Consider the following 15,700-nt stretch of genomic DNA (forward strand, 5'->3'; position numbering starts at 1 on the left):
ATGATTTTGGACTTTTGTAATGGGGTATAGAGCGGGGGTCCCAGAAAATAGCAGAGCATATTCCCCACAAACCTGGATTGGGGGAAAGGGGAAGTGGGCAGTACTTTGCATAACAATGGCAAGTTGATAACTGTGCTGCTGCCCAGGGCAAAGGTGTTGTAAGTGGATTTCAGAGAGTTCAGTGACTTGTGACACAGCCAGGGGAGGTAGATGCCCACCCCGGATGCCCCTGTGTCCTGGGAAACTCTTGCCCTGACTAAAGATGTCAACCAAAAGAAAGTAAAGATACAGGGGAACTGGCAAAAGTAGCACATCATAGGAAGGGCCGGATATGAAGTTACCTAGCAAGTTCTAGGTCAAGCATTTAAAATAAGGGCAGTAAGAAATAGAAGGGGTTTTTCTGCCATGTGACCTGGGGTAGTAAGGAGGAAGATGCCATGCAGTCTGTAGTAAGGTAGCAGCCATGCATGTTGGAGGAAGGGTGTAAGGAGAGAGCTGATGGAGCTGTGCAGCAACCTGCCTAACCAAGCACAGATTTGTTGGAGGTGCTTGGAACCAAAATGGGACTGTTGAGCAGCAGACTTCTGCTTCTATGAAGGATGTACAAAGAAGTCATTCTCTTAGGACATGTGCCTCCCTGGATTCCACCATGATCCAGTGTAACACAGCACATGTTTCCCTGTACCACTACATGGAGGCTGAGAACAATGTACCCCAGATCCTGAAGAGACAGCCACTGAAAGAGGATGGTGACTCAGAAACACACAAGTGTTCATCCCAGAGAGGATGGAGACCTGTTTGTGCTGCCAGACTAAGAACACATAAGGATGTGGGGAACTTCTGGGCATGGTTTTGGCTGATAGCCTGGTGGGAAGCAAGGGAAGTTCTGGATCTCGTGGGAGAACAGGGCTCTGAGCAGGAAGGTCTCAGCAACCCTGCTACCCTCCACCCTGAGGTTGGAATCCTGTAAGTAAAAACCTGTTTCCTTCAACCCTAATTGTTTGGTCATGCATCAAGGAACCATGTAGAAAAACCCCAGTTTGCTCAGTTATAGTTCTAATAAGCAAAAAAGGGGCTCTGTTGATGTTAGAAAGCTTTTCTGCACAGAAGAGGCAACAAACAGAAGACACTTCAAAAATTCAAATGTGTTTGTAAATTCCTAGCTTTGTGAAAAGAAAAATGCATATTCATAAAAGTAAATACCTTTATTGAACAACTCATAATTCACAAGACTAAGTGTTATAGAAAAGAAGATAAGAGTAGGGCATGGTAAAGGGTAACTGCATGTGGAAGAGGACAGGCTAAATTAGTAGAGTGATCTCCTCCAAGGAGATGGCACACAAGTTGAAGTCTGTGTGTCACTAAAGCCAGCCAGGAAGAGGTCTGTAGGAAGAATGGTATAAGGGGAGAAACCCCCAGCATGGAGACCCAGGGGCAGGAAAAAAATATGTCCCACTGGGCAGAATTTCTTAACTTTAACATTACTAGTATTGGGGGCTGTAAAATCCTTTGTTATTGCCTGTCATTCCATGCATTGTAGGATGTTTAGCAGTATCCCTGGCCTCTACCCACTAAATGCCAGTAGTACCTCACTCCAGGGCAGTTGTGACAGACCACAGTCCTCCAGGCATTGGCCGATGTTCCTTGGGATGGACATCTCCCATGGTTGAGAATCACAGTGCTAGAGGAAAAGACCTAGGCTATGGGGCTGGAGCAAGGGGAAGAATTAAATCTACAGCAAAGAAATGAAATTAAGCCAGAATTAAATCATCCATACAACCCCACTTCAGGCCTCATGACCTCAGACATCCTTGCTGCCTGGCATACTACACAGCCTCATGTCAAATTCACACTGGAGAAAACTGTAGTCTGACAAAACCAGGGACTTCTTCTATCTTGGGGAACCAGGGACACCCCAGGTGTTGGGTGCCCCACAGCCTGTGTCTATCCTCAACATACTCATAGCCCTTTGTATTCCCTCCATCACCTAAACCACATCACCGGGCTGCCCACAGCTGGTGTCCAGCCGCTTTGCCTTCCTTAGTCAATTTACACAGATGCCTTGATTACTTTGCAAAAGAGAAAAAACCAAGAGAGGTGAATGCACCAAGACTTGAGCAATAATGGCATGAGGGTGGAGATTATAGAAGGTAACTTCTTGAGAAAGAAATAAGCCAAGTGCAAATAAGGAATCTAGAATTTAATGCATGTTTTTATACATGTTTTATTATCTATTTTGTTTCTTTATATATGAAACAGAATCGCTTTTATTAAATACCTGTTCAGTCACCAGATAAGTCTGGGAGAAGATGGGTTGTAACAGCATGCCCCTAAGTAAGCCACTAAAATTCACAGACAAATGGGTGAAAGTGGAGAGAGAAGTACAAGGTGGGAAAGCAGCAATAGATTCTCCCAAAAAAGTTAGCTTTACTCCAGGATAAATTACTAATACATAATTACAGAACATGTTGACTAGGAACAAGAAGTAATCTCATCTTCTCTCTGAACCCCAAAACCAGATGATGCTCCAAAGCTTGCACTCTCAAAAAATATCATTCCAATCCTCTTTATGAGAGGGCAGGAATTTAATAAACACACCTTCCACTTAAAGGAAGTTTATAAATAGTGCTGCTTGTACATATTTATATTCTTCTATGTCACATCTCCTAAAAATCAAAAGTTTGTAAGAGAATTTATGAAGAAGGGTGAGTGCAATTATTTTATACTGGATAGGAGAAAGCTGATGGTCTTTTAATGTTTAACCTAACACTTTCCTAGCATTGTTATGTGCCATAAAGTTAAAAGAATCTTACTCATACTGATGCATTAGGTTTCATAATAATACCATGAAGCAGGTGTTATTATTTCCCCCACTTTAAAAATGAGAAACATAGGCACAGAGAGATCAACGGACTTCAACCAAGTTGCACAGCTACTAAGTAAAAAGGCAGGATTTGAATCCAAGCAGGGTCTAAGAAGCAACCACTCATACTGCTTCTCACGGACAATTCAGAAGGAAGAAACAAGTAAGTTGTTTGTTTGAATAGAATCAAGAAACACATTTCTCCTAAGAATCAAAGGCCTAACAGAGATAAACTAAGATTTTAGGGTAAACATAGAGGGAAAAAAAGCCCTGGCTGTTTGGGTTTAGAAACACTACACAACCTTATTTCCATGACTATGGACCCCAGTTTCTAAACATTTAAGAAAAAATAATAATAGTTTCTAATCATCAAGTGCTAATTTATTAGCAGAAATAGGGGGCTGAGGGAGAATGGATGATCTCACGGGAGACTTTGCATGCCCTGGTTCACTTTCTGGCAGATCCATGATCCACCTCATGGAATCTGACATCAAATAGATGGTGTTTGGCATTCCCAGGAGTCTCTCAAAGTTCTGTTTCCCTGCCCACTTCACCCTCGGGGTTTAGAACTGTGTGTATCTTTTCATTTTCTGCAGCTCTTTGAAATACAACAAAGGGGCGTGGCACATTCTGTGGCAAGCCCCTGAATAGTGTAATTCTAAGTATGAGAGGCATCAAACAACAAAATGCATGGTTCCATCCCTGACACAAGCACATTTCCTAATAAAATGAAACAGAGGCTTCTTGTGGGCAATACTGATGCCACTGTAGACACTAAAAGAAAGAATCTTATCTGGACAGAATTTGAGTCAAAACAGCATACACGATTGAAAGATGGCAGAGCTAGACATGCATTTCTTTTGTCAGGTCTCATCATAAAAGGATAATCTGACTTCCCAAACCGCCAACACATTTTAATACTCACAGATTGTAACAGTGTGAAAATCTTTGTTTTTTTTTCCCCTAGTACCAAGCTGGACCAATCATAATGCAGTTTCTAGGAATATATAAAAAAGTGATTCTTTAATAATTCAGAAAAGAAAGGACTCAAGTTTATAGGGGATAAAGCTATAAGGGAGGATGTTTGGCAGGCAGACAGTGGAAGAAAGTCATGATCCATGCAGGAACAGAGATGGTTCGGGCTGGGCTTCAAAGCCCAGGAGGGATCCAAGACAAACTTCATTATCCTACCAACAAATACTCAGCATATTTCTACTTGGTTTAGGAACTGTGCTACCTGTTGCAGTATCTCACTTAATTCTCTTAATGGTCAGGTGAAATAAACATCACTAGCCTTTTCAATTTTAAGCAGATTAGGACCTAAATCTCAGAGAAATTAAGTATCATGCCCAGGCCAGCTGCCTCATTTGGAATGCACCTGCAGATCTGACTGTATTCCAGGTCGGAGCTCAATAAATGGTGGCTTTAGGATATTAATCATGATTATGTGTTTCCATCTCAGTATTCTAGCCCAGCTCATAGCTCTCAATAAAGACTGTTGACTCAATGAGCCAAATAAGTCAATTAGACCACAAGTAAATTCATATTAGGCACAAAATAAAATAGAGGTAAACCTGTGGAACAAAGGAAGACAACATGTGGCTCCTTCTGCCTGGAACTTCCTTCCTTCCCTTCTTCATCTAAGTAATTCATGCTCATCTTGAAATCTCAGAGACAGTCTACTTTCCAAGGTCCTTCTCTTCCTGACTAGATCAAATTCCCTGGTTATACTCTCTTATAGCCCAGGAACCATTCCTACACAGAACTTACTACAGTCAACATTTATATTTGATTGTGTGACTATGTGATTGACATTTCTGCCCCCATGAGATTGCATCCTCCTCCTAGTGGCAGAGGCCACATTGGGTTTGGGACACCACTGTGTCCCCATTGTCTAGACAAGTAAAGCAAACACTGGTAAGTATTAATTGAATAGGAAAGCAAAAGATTCAGTTGCTAGGATGGCAGCCAACAAGCAGAACACTGACTCCCAGAGGCCACTTCCAACCCTCTGATGCTCCTTTTCCAACACACTTGGCTGTGCAGGCTGTAACACTAGAGGTTCCCTTCTCATGGACACAAAAACCTCTCGCCAGTGCTACATGCCAACTTCATCTCGTGTCTCCTTTCACTTTGAGCTAATTTCTTAGATAAGCAAATATTACCCTGCCATAACAGGCAAGCCAGGCTGTCCAAGAGTTGCTGGAACACATCCTAACAAATGTAATGACAGCATTCCACATGTTAATTACCTGCCATTGACAGGGGCCATTTCTAGGAGCACTTGGAACAATGCAAAGAGAACCTGCTGAGATCGACTGCATGTGCTCTCACCAGAACACACTGGGCAGGTGCATTTAAACTTCAGCCATTTCCCAGCTGGAAGTAAAGTGGATCAGATCAAGGTATTGGGAGGAAAAGTATTTCTGGAGTCAAGCTGCTCACAACAGCCTTGAATGGAAGAAATTGTTTTACTGTCAAATCTATCACCAGCTTATTACTGTTAAACAAAGCGGGTGAAGCTCCCAGCGACCACTCTCAATTTTTATTTTAAACAAGAGCCTCTGCTTCCCCCAAGAACATGATATCAAGTCTGATTGCAATTTATTCATACCAGGAGTTCTTCCAGAATCTCGGGCTCCCTCTACAGTCAAGAAGCAAGGAACATGTAGAAAGAGGCTGCAGGGAAAGCTTTCTGCTATGATATCATTTGTCATACCACTTGATATTTTCATGATTTCCATTCTTGACTAAACTTCCTTAACTCATTGTGCCTTTGCCCAACCTGACTAGACACTGTTTCCCAGACCCAAAGACCTAACTGCATTTCATCTACTGCAACACAACCACCTGGGATACCAAATGCTGTTCACTTACCAATCTCTCATGCCTGTATCTCCAGGTACTGGGTGGTCTTTGCCTGCAGAAGGCCAGGTCTGGCTTTGAGCCTTAGATTCGATTCATGACTGTGTCACTTATTCAGGCATCTGCAAACTTTTTCTGTAAAGAGTAGATAGTAAATATTTTCAGCTTTGCAGTCAATCAGCATTCTGTCCACTCTTGTGCTCTGCAGTTGGAGCACAGAAGCAACCAAAGACCGTATGTAAATGAGTAAGTGTGGTTGTACTCCAAAGAATTTATCCATAAATCTTTGAATTTCACATGTCACAAAATGTTATTTTGGGGGGATTGTCTTCCAAGAATTGAAAAAGTTAAAATTAAAAACCATTCTTAGTTCTTGAGACATAGAAAACCATTTAGCGGACTATAGTTTAACGACTCCTACACTTACGAAGGGTGTGACCTTGGGCATACATTACTCCTCTCTGCGACTCAGTTTTATCATCTATAAAGTGACAGCATCTATCTCAGAGTTTCTGCAAAGATTATATTTGTTAATTCATTACAAGCACTTAGAACACTACCTGGCATGTAACATGTGTTCAGTGTTGTTATTGTTGCTATTATGCTATATTTCCTAATAAATAATTTTAAAAGTATATTTGAGCCCATAGCCCGCTACCTCCCCATATGCAATCACTCAAGTGCTGACTGGTTGATTCCTTCTCAACATCCAGTCTTCTTTCATCACTCTGGGTGCTAATTAATGCCTTAAACTTAGGATCCTGTCATCACTCCACAGGATTCACACAGAAACCTTTTTGTTGGTTCCCATGCCTTTGTTTTCCCTTTTTAATTCATCCTGTCCACCTTGGCCATTAGAATGATCATTCTAAAACTTAAGAAGCCAACCATCAGTGTTGACAGTGACAGTGACAGCTGATGTTTGGCCAAGGAACAGCTATCACAGTCGGAGTCCCCTGTGACCACTGCAGCCCGCGCTGCCCTATCTTTCACTTAGGGGGAATCACAGAATCTGACCCTTCCATCATAGCACTGCCTGGAATGCCCATGATTAAGCTCCCTGAGCCACAGCAAAACAGATGGAAGCCTCTCTCCTTCCAGGTTGATTTTTATTGCTATTATGGTATAATTTTGTCTCATTCCACATCATTATATTTGATAACTGTCATAAATCTGAAATCACTGATGTCTGATCTCAGCACAAAAGTCATTCCCTGACCTGATTCATGCCAGGCTCAATGAACAAACTCTTGTCAACTTCCCTTTCTGCCTACCAGTAAGTAACTTCCCGGTCATTCTTGCCGAAAACTCCAGGAAGATGCTCAGCTGGTCTCCAGCTCACGAGAAATGCTCTGTCTCTGGCTCTCTTTTTAAGGGAAGACCACAACAGAACAAGATTTTCTATATCCTGAACTCAAATCTGGTGTTCTGAAGTTCAGAAGAAAATTTAAACACTTATAAGGCACCTGCCCTGAATCTTAGAAGGAACGTGTTTTCATCTTTAGATTGCTGTTATTTAAAACAAAGCAGAACAAAACAAACAGTGAATAGGCCTGGGCCCAGGTAGCTCACTTGGTTAGAGTGTCAACTCAATGCACCAAGGTTGTGGATTCAATCTCCAGTCACGGCACATACAAAAAACAACCAATGAGTGCATCAATAAGTGAAACAACAAGTCAATGTTTCTCTCTCTCTCTCTCCCTTCCTCTCTTTTAATTAACTAATTAATTAATTTTAAAAGATAAAAAAATAAAATCCAGTGAATAGCTCGGTTATTTCAAGTCCAGTGTTACAAAAGTTGCAGTCTGGGGTTTAATCCCCCACCCATGCCCCTGTCAGCAAAATCCCAGAGAAAAGCTCCATACCTCAGTGCAGAACATCCCCCTCTCCCTTCAGCCCCACTGAAAAGTAACCCCAGGGGGAGGGGCATTGCAGTAATATTTTCATACGGTCAGAATTAATGTCTGTTGCTTATAGAAAGATAATACATGTGATACTACCAGGCACTTGTGAAATGTCCAATAAATGTTCTTTCCTCTTTGTAAATTTTTTCTTCTTACAGAAAGTCACTTAGGTGGGGATATGTCCAGTCCTTCAGGACCCCAACTGCCCTGTAAACAACTTCATTTTGCCTTACAAGACCTCGAACGAGTTGTCATGAGGCTCTGCTGGCCCTCTTATCAAAATATGAAACTATATTTAGAAAAAGACTTCAGGTGTAAGAGTGTTGATATGTGAAATGCATCTATGCATATTAAGACATTTATTTGAATTTTAAAATGAAGTTAAGCTTTTTCCTCACAGAAAAACACTTTAAATAATAACTGAAATATTGGAGATAGCTAAAACTAGGGACTGTGAAGTGCAAGGGATCTGAGTTTAAATCCTGGTCCCACCATTTTCTAAATGTGTGAACTAGGGCAAGTTATAAATCTCCTGGGTATCAGTTTCCTTATTCCTAAAATGGGAATAATATTTGAACCTCCCTCAAAGGACTGTGAGAGCAAAATAAGGCCAGCAAATGCTTACCACAGTGCTCAACACAGCATAATATTGTGGGTAATAAATCAGGGACATACTTCCCCCTCCCAAAAAAAAAAAAGACTAAGAGCATAGACTCAAGCCAGACTCTAAAACCAAATTCTGGTCCTGGTACTTCCTCTGTCATCTTTGGGCAAATTACTTATCTGTGCCTTGGTTTCCTCCACTGTAAAACTGAGGCTGTACCTACCACATAGTGTTGTGGGTAAATAATTGAACTAATTCAAGCAGAGTACTTAAAACAGTGCCTGGGGCTTAGTAAATGGTACGTGTTACCAATCACTCTAAATTCAAGTCTCCAGCCTACTTGCCTCAGCTGCCACCACTGACAGGGAATCACAAGGCAAGGGTCCTGAATACTCCTGCTGTCTTGGTAATTTAAGGACACATTAAGCACATACCATGATTAGAGATGCTTACTGGGTAAAATATGACTTTGAGCCACTTGGAGTGGAAAGATCATGTGTGTGAAAATCTAGAAATCTTGGTTCCCATCTATTCAACTGTTATAAACTTCATGGCAGTCTGCTTCACCTGGAAAAAGACAATTATATGTGGTGGATATTCTGGGGCTCTCTAAGATCTCTTCCTCAGGGTCATGCCTCCATCTTCCACCTCCTGGAAATGTTGGTCACCATCAGCTCAAAGCTGCAACCCTCTTTGCAAATTGCCCCCAGCCACAGGAAACTGCCCCAACCAGGAAGCATGTTCTCTCCCAGGATCCTGTCCTGTCCCAATGGTTGGCTTTGGTTTGGGTACAGAAGCCCCACTGTTTGCCTTACTTTGGTATAACTGAATGGACATCCCAGCTCCAGGACTCCCCTCATGATAGGTTGAGGGGTCTTGGATGCAATTCCACTGTGGGATAGCTCCTTCTTCTACCCAGTCCTGCCTTCTCATTTCCTGACAGGCACACCTCTGAAGAGCACTCCCTGGTAAACTTCCTGTACGCAACTCCCCACCTCAGAGTCTGTTTTCGGGGAGCCCAATGTCAGACACTACACTAAGTGCTATTCCCACAACCAGAGAAAAAAACAAATATTTCTGTTGAGCACCAACATATACAGGGCATGCCCTCAGCTCTGGAGACACATAAAACAGGATAAATTTGGAAATTGCTCTCAAACAACTGAAGCCTAGAAGGAACCAGAATTCAAACAACTCAGTACATAACCAATACACGTCCCATATGTTTCAAAGTGGAAATGCACATATTATGGGAGTATACACTGGAGACTTGAAGTAGGGTGGCCATGGCGTAGGAAGGAACAGAGAGGGTGGTAACTCGAGGAAGCTTATTTGGAAGTGATTTTTTAACTGACCACTGAAAAGATGAGTATTTACATGAATCAGGAATCTCCTCCAAAAACTAAAATGTTATTGGTTTCTGCCAACAAAACCTCAAGCCTCTCCCCAGTCAGATGCCAGGCCGGGAGGTAGGGCTGCCTAATTCTGGAGATGGGCTTATTAGAAAGTCCATTTGCATACAGATTTTGGGCATATTTTCTACTACTTGACCTTTGCTATAATAAAGTTATATCTTGGGTTCTGTCTGCCTTACAACTTCGTCTTATATCTTAACTAAAGGGCCTTACACCCCTACAGTTATAACATCAAAATCCTGGTTAGATTTTAAAGTGAGAATTATGACATGGTCATAACACTAGAATTCAGTGTAGGCTGTCACACTGCATTTCCAATGAGGTTATAACATGACAATACAAGGCTTGACAAGTCTCTGGAGGTTCAGTTGTCATAAATATGGAAGTAGAACCCATATTTATAGAACCCATATATATGACAGTTTAGTACTACCTGCTCAGCTTCGTGCCTCTTTGAAAAACCAGTAACTCGTGGGGTATTCAGAGTAAAGGGCAAAAAGTAGGAGGTAGTTGAGAAAAAAAAACAAAACATTAAAATAGTAGTACCTTCTTATCAGTGGTTTTGCTTTCCACAGTTTCAGTTACCTGAGGTCATCCACAATCCAAAAATAATAAATGAAAAACTGCAGTAATAAACAATTCATAAGTTTTATATAGCACATCCTTCTGAGTGGGTGATAAAAATCTCACATCACCCTGCCCATCCCACCCAGGACATGAATTATCACTTTATCCAGTATCCACACTGTAGACACTCCCAGACCCTCAGTCAAAGCGAGAAACACAGAGACAGACAAACCATATTCACATAACTTTTATTACAGTATATTGCTATTAGTGCTTATTGTTGTTAATCTCTTTCTGTATCTAATCATAAATTAAACTTTATCACAGCTATATGGGATCCAGAACTATCCTCAGTTTCAAAACATATCCCCCATGGGTAAGGGGGAACACTGTAATCTTCAGTTAAGCCAGGTGTTCCAAACCCCAGAGGACTGAGAAGATAAGCAGGCTCACTGGTTACATGAGCATGTTTCTCGAGGAGGACTTCCCTTTTCACACAACATACTAGTCCCTCCAGTCGTTGCTTCTATGCTCCACTGTACTCAGAATCAAAAGTGTTTCTCTGTGTTCCTGTTCTGATCTTATACTAATTTTAGGTAAATCCCCACACGAGTCTAATTTCCACATGCCCTCTGGGAGGACAGTGTCAACAATGAAAAAGAGGTTTTCAGTGGGTGTAAAGTACTTTTCAAGGTCTCAAGAAGTTAGCAAAACAATCCAGGTAATCTAGGGGAAAAGGGGGTCTCTGTAAATCTGGGCTTCTCTGAAGTCAGGAATTCAATGGCCTGACTATGACTGTTTGGGGAAATATGAACCTGAGAGAGTATTTGGTAAGATTTTTATTTTTGATGAATATTTTGTGTTTTCTCAGGTGGCTTTGTGCCTCGACCCCAGTATATCACAGCTTGGCTTCTTAGGGAACATGTGATCCCCACTGACATTCAGTTCCACCTCTGAAATAGCCCTTGAGTCCTCCCACTCCTCTCCATGGGTTCAAGTCCCAGCTCTGCCACTTACTCCCTAGGCCAAGTCAACCAACTTTTCTGTGCCTCAGTATGGTCACTTGTAAAAGAGGGATAATATAATCATATGTACCTCAATTAATTTTTTTGTAGGTTATAAGGTAAAACATGCTGTCGATAATACAGTATTTAAAACCACTCGTCTGATCAATTCCCTCCAATTTAAACTGAGAGACAAAGTCATTGACACCTCTAATGGCCTTTGTTGTTTCGCTGCCCCCATCTCTTCAGCCTCACAGTGCTTCAATGTTTTCTTCTGTAATATGGGGAAACAATAATATCACAAAAATAGGGTAAATTTTGGAATCTATTGGCTGTGTCTTTGGACTACCTCTTACTACCAGCACTTAGTAGGCATACAATAAAATTACCTTATTTTACCTTACTCCTCTGGGCAAATTATTATTAACTCTTTCAGGGCCTCCATTTTCTCAACTAGAAAATAGTGGGAATGGATAAGACCAGTGCAGCTCAAACTATGTTCTGTGGAATGTCTCATGTAGGTGCTTTGGGGGCCCTACAAAATTTTATTTTAGTTTTGTATATGCTGTGATTGACATAGGTCTGCTACTGTCATTACTGACCCCTGGAATTCATGTGGAAAACAGAACCTTAGCACAGTACCTCACACCAAGTAGAAAATCAGTAATTATTTGCTGAACATGAAGTCCTAAATTCAGTTTTTTTACTTTGAAATATATTTCATTAAAAGGACCTCATGTATTAATGTTACACTAAAAAGCATTATTAAACTTGAATTTATAAACTTATGCTATTAAAATATTAATTTAATATTTTATATATTGATAGTCCAAGTATTTTTGCAGCCATAAAGCTCTGAAGCTATCAAAGCCATAGCTATAAACTTTTATATAATTATAAAAGTCATCTCTAATCATCTTCTGATTATGGGTCCAGAGAGGTTTGTATATACCTTGAAAGATATTAAACACTTTAAAAGAAAGTCACTCAATATCCTATATATTTTCAACAGAAATGTTGTTTACTGCCTGAGAAGACTATTGCTGCTTTTTAAACATGTGAATTGTTTGCCTGAAGAGGTAGAAAAAATGTTTTCACTTTGGAAAAAATGCTACCATGCTGAATTGCCTGTAGATGCCAAGATACTCATCAAGCCCAGGGCCAACAAGTGCTCCATGGCTGCTGGGAGCCTTCTGCACCCACGTGCAGTGACTCACTGAGGACATTACTTTTAGCTACACTAGTAACAAACCCTTGAGTTGACCCCACTCTCTCCTGCCTAAATAATGCTGTCAAGTTATACTAAATTATTTTATTTTAGCAATCAGAACTCCACTGGGAGAAAAAATTCAACAAGGCCCTGTTCAGTATCCATCTGATTATACTAACTGAGACATTGCAACACCCTAAACATCAACTGTTTAAGAGCTGACTACGATAACAAATTAGACTGGAAGAAACTCTAATAATCACCTCCAAAACATGGCTTAGTAAGAAGTCTCAGACGTGATCTAAGCCAATCCTGTCGCATCATAAGGAAACAGGTCCAGAGGAAGAACATGGTTTCAACTGTCAATGTAGTAAAAATACTAGACTACAACCTTAGTCTCCCAACCCTTCCTATTATACTGTATATACTCAACGTACCTATTTTAATTAAGGTCTGATTGCCTTGCAGTACATGGTCTAGTAGAGAGAATATTCCATTGCTAGGAACCTGGTGAACAAATCATCTAAATAACCCTCCTGCTGAAAATAACCAAACACTGGTAAATACTTTCAAATCTTGTTAAACACAAAGATGATGGGATGAGAAAATAAGGAATACTGAGGCCAAAACCTGAGCAAAGACAAGTAGAAGACTGATGTCAGCGTTTGCCGTTAAGACAACTATCAAATCTGCTAAAGTTGACGATTGGCTTTCATGTTTCTGCCAAGCTCAAGGACACCTAAGGTCTCATGTTGAACCTGCCCCCATAAAGCTAGGAAGCGAAAGAACTATACTCTCAGGAAATGGATGTATCTGAAAAATTGTGCTCTCCACCGGGAACTAAAGAAAGGTTGCCTTGCTGGAATCTTGACGCAGAGAGAAAGAAAAAACAAACGCCCAAAATCTGTCACCCACAAGCCAGCCTTCATGTGAGCTCACTGCCTGAATTCACACTACATGGGCAGCCCACAGAACCTCGAGCCAAGAACTTAGCTTAAATTGGTCCCATTCTGAGAGACGGGAGTACTTGGCACAAGCAAATAAAATTCGTTCTCGGAATAATCCACTTTCATTCCAGGCTTTGAAGAATCCCCACTGGCAATATCTCAAGAAATGTATTCTTAAAATAGATTCATTTTAAAATATACAAAAAATAAGCAGATACAGACTCATGAAGATTTCAGACTGAAATATCAGACACTGAAATAAAATATGCATTCATATCAATTTAAAGAAAAAATCATAAAGAAGAAATTATTTTTTAAATCGTCAGGTTTTTAAAAAACTAAACTAGTAATAAAGAAGGAGTAAGTGAGCACACTCCACCTTCTCTCTCCCACTGAATGAAGCTGAAAAGCCTGGGCAGAATGCATGGATCAGCAACCTACTTGCAGACTTTGAAAAGAAAACAGTGGCAGAAGAACTAGGGGACAAGGCCAGAATTTGAAGTACCACCAAAGCAGTGGGGAGTTTACCATTTCTCCCCACTGGAATCCAAATTGGGCATTGATGCTGACAGAAAGCACTCTAGAAGAGGCAAAGGGTCACCGGACATTTAAACAAAGCAAGAGAAATTGCTGTGATTTTTCTCTTTTTTCTGTTCTCTATGCCACAGCACTCAAACACTTTCACGAAGGCAGCTGCAACCACAGCACCAGGAGGAACCCAGGAACCCAACACTCAGAGGAGGGGGAGGCTTCCCCTCCAATCAGAGAATCTGTCATCCCAGTGGGTGGCATAAATACACATAGCTTGTTTCCTCTCTGTCCTTACACAGTTTGGCCCCAGATATGGATGATAATTGCCAAAAACTAGAAACAACCCAAATGTCCTTTGATGGCAGCACATGTTAGAATACTATACAGCAAAATAGAAAAGAACAAACTATCGCCCTGGCTAGTGTGGTTCACTGGGTTGGGCATTGTCCTCTAAACCTAAAGGTCACTGGTTTGATTTCCAGTCAGGGCACATGCCTGGATTGTGGGCCAGGTCCCCCGTTTGGGGGTGTGCAAGAGGCAATCGATTGTTTGTCTTGCACATCAAAGTTTCTCTCCCTCCTTTTCTCCCTTCCTTCCCCTCTCTCTAAAAGTAAATAAATAAAATCTAAAAAAAAAACAAACTCTTCAGAGTCTCAACAACTTGGCTGACTCTCAAATGTATCGTACTGAGTGAAAGAAGCCAGTGTCTGAAAGTTTACATACATTTGATTCCATTTGTGCAGCATTCTGGAAAAGGCAAAAGCACAACAGACAATAGATCAGCGATTGCTGGGCCTTAGAGGTAAATGACTTACTAAGAGGTTTGCCTGAAAAAGAACTTTCTTTCTTTTCTTTTTTTTCTTTCAGTAGTTTACCAAAGCTACTGAATGTACTCCACTGCTTCATGAGGTCTCTGTTGTTAGAGACATTTAAAGCCCCTGTTGGTAGTAATATATCAGGGATGTTATAGAAGGAATTCATGCTATAGAGTTTGGACAGATGCCCTCTAAACAGTTCATTCCACCTCTAAGGGACTCCGAATAAAGTCTGGTTTGTAAAGTATACCAGGCCACATCTAACATTAACTAAATACAGTCCTTGCACTTTTGGGGTTGATGACTCATGGAAAAAACCTCAACAAATAAATACTTTTTAAAAAAAATGTTTGCACAATCAACAAATTTTTATTGGAATGCCAACTTTATATTAACTGCTAGGCTAAGCTCCTTTATGGAGACAGGAATATACAGAGTCTCCACCAAGAGTTTATCATACTGCTAGAAAAAGGGGTCATTAACACCTGAAAAGTTAAGCAACATAGAAGAGTTAAATAATAATAAACAATAATTATATGAGAGACCATGAGTAAGAACATGTATACTTGCTAAATCTGAAGTGCAGTTAGTAGGAGATATGAGGAGACAGAGAGGGATTTGACTGGACATCTCCCATATGCCCATCTAGAACCCCTCTCTGCCCTGCCTTTACCTGCAGCGTGCCCCCAAGACTGATCTATAGATACATCAGTGGACATTCTCCTTTCCAGATTTTCCTGGGATTCAGTTGATGGGAAGCCCCGCAGAAGATGAAGAGGGCTGGATGAGTAAGGTGAGCATGATTATTCCCCCAATCCCAGCCTTGACCATCACTGAAGGCTCTTACCAGGTGTCTATCTCTCCAGAGCCCCCTGCTTTCACCTTTCTTCTTCTCCCCCAATGCTTCCCTCATCTCATTCAAATCTAGACCTGTTCCTACCTTCCCTCCAGCTAGCAGGCACGTTCTCCCTCATT

General features: G+C 41.0%; 1 pseudogene; it reads left to right on the forward strand.

The window, feature by feature from the left end:
- The first annotated feature begins 649 nt into the window (after positions 1 to 649).
- Positions 650 to 15,700, forward strand: part of LOC114501335 — a 97,321-nt pseudogene continuing 82,270 nt past the window's right edge.

The sequence above is a fragment of the Phyllostomus discolor genome, chromosome 7, assembly GCF_004126475.2.
Source record: "Phyllostomus discolor isolate MPI-MPIP mPhyDis1 chromosome 7, mPhyDis1.pri.v3, whole genome shotgun sequence".
In the NCBI taxonomy this organism is placed as follows: Eukaryota; Metazoa; Chordata; class Mammalia; order Chiroptera; family Phyllostomidae; genus Phyllostomus; species Phyllostomus discolor.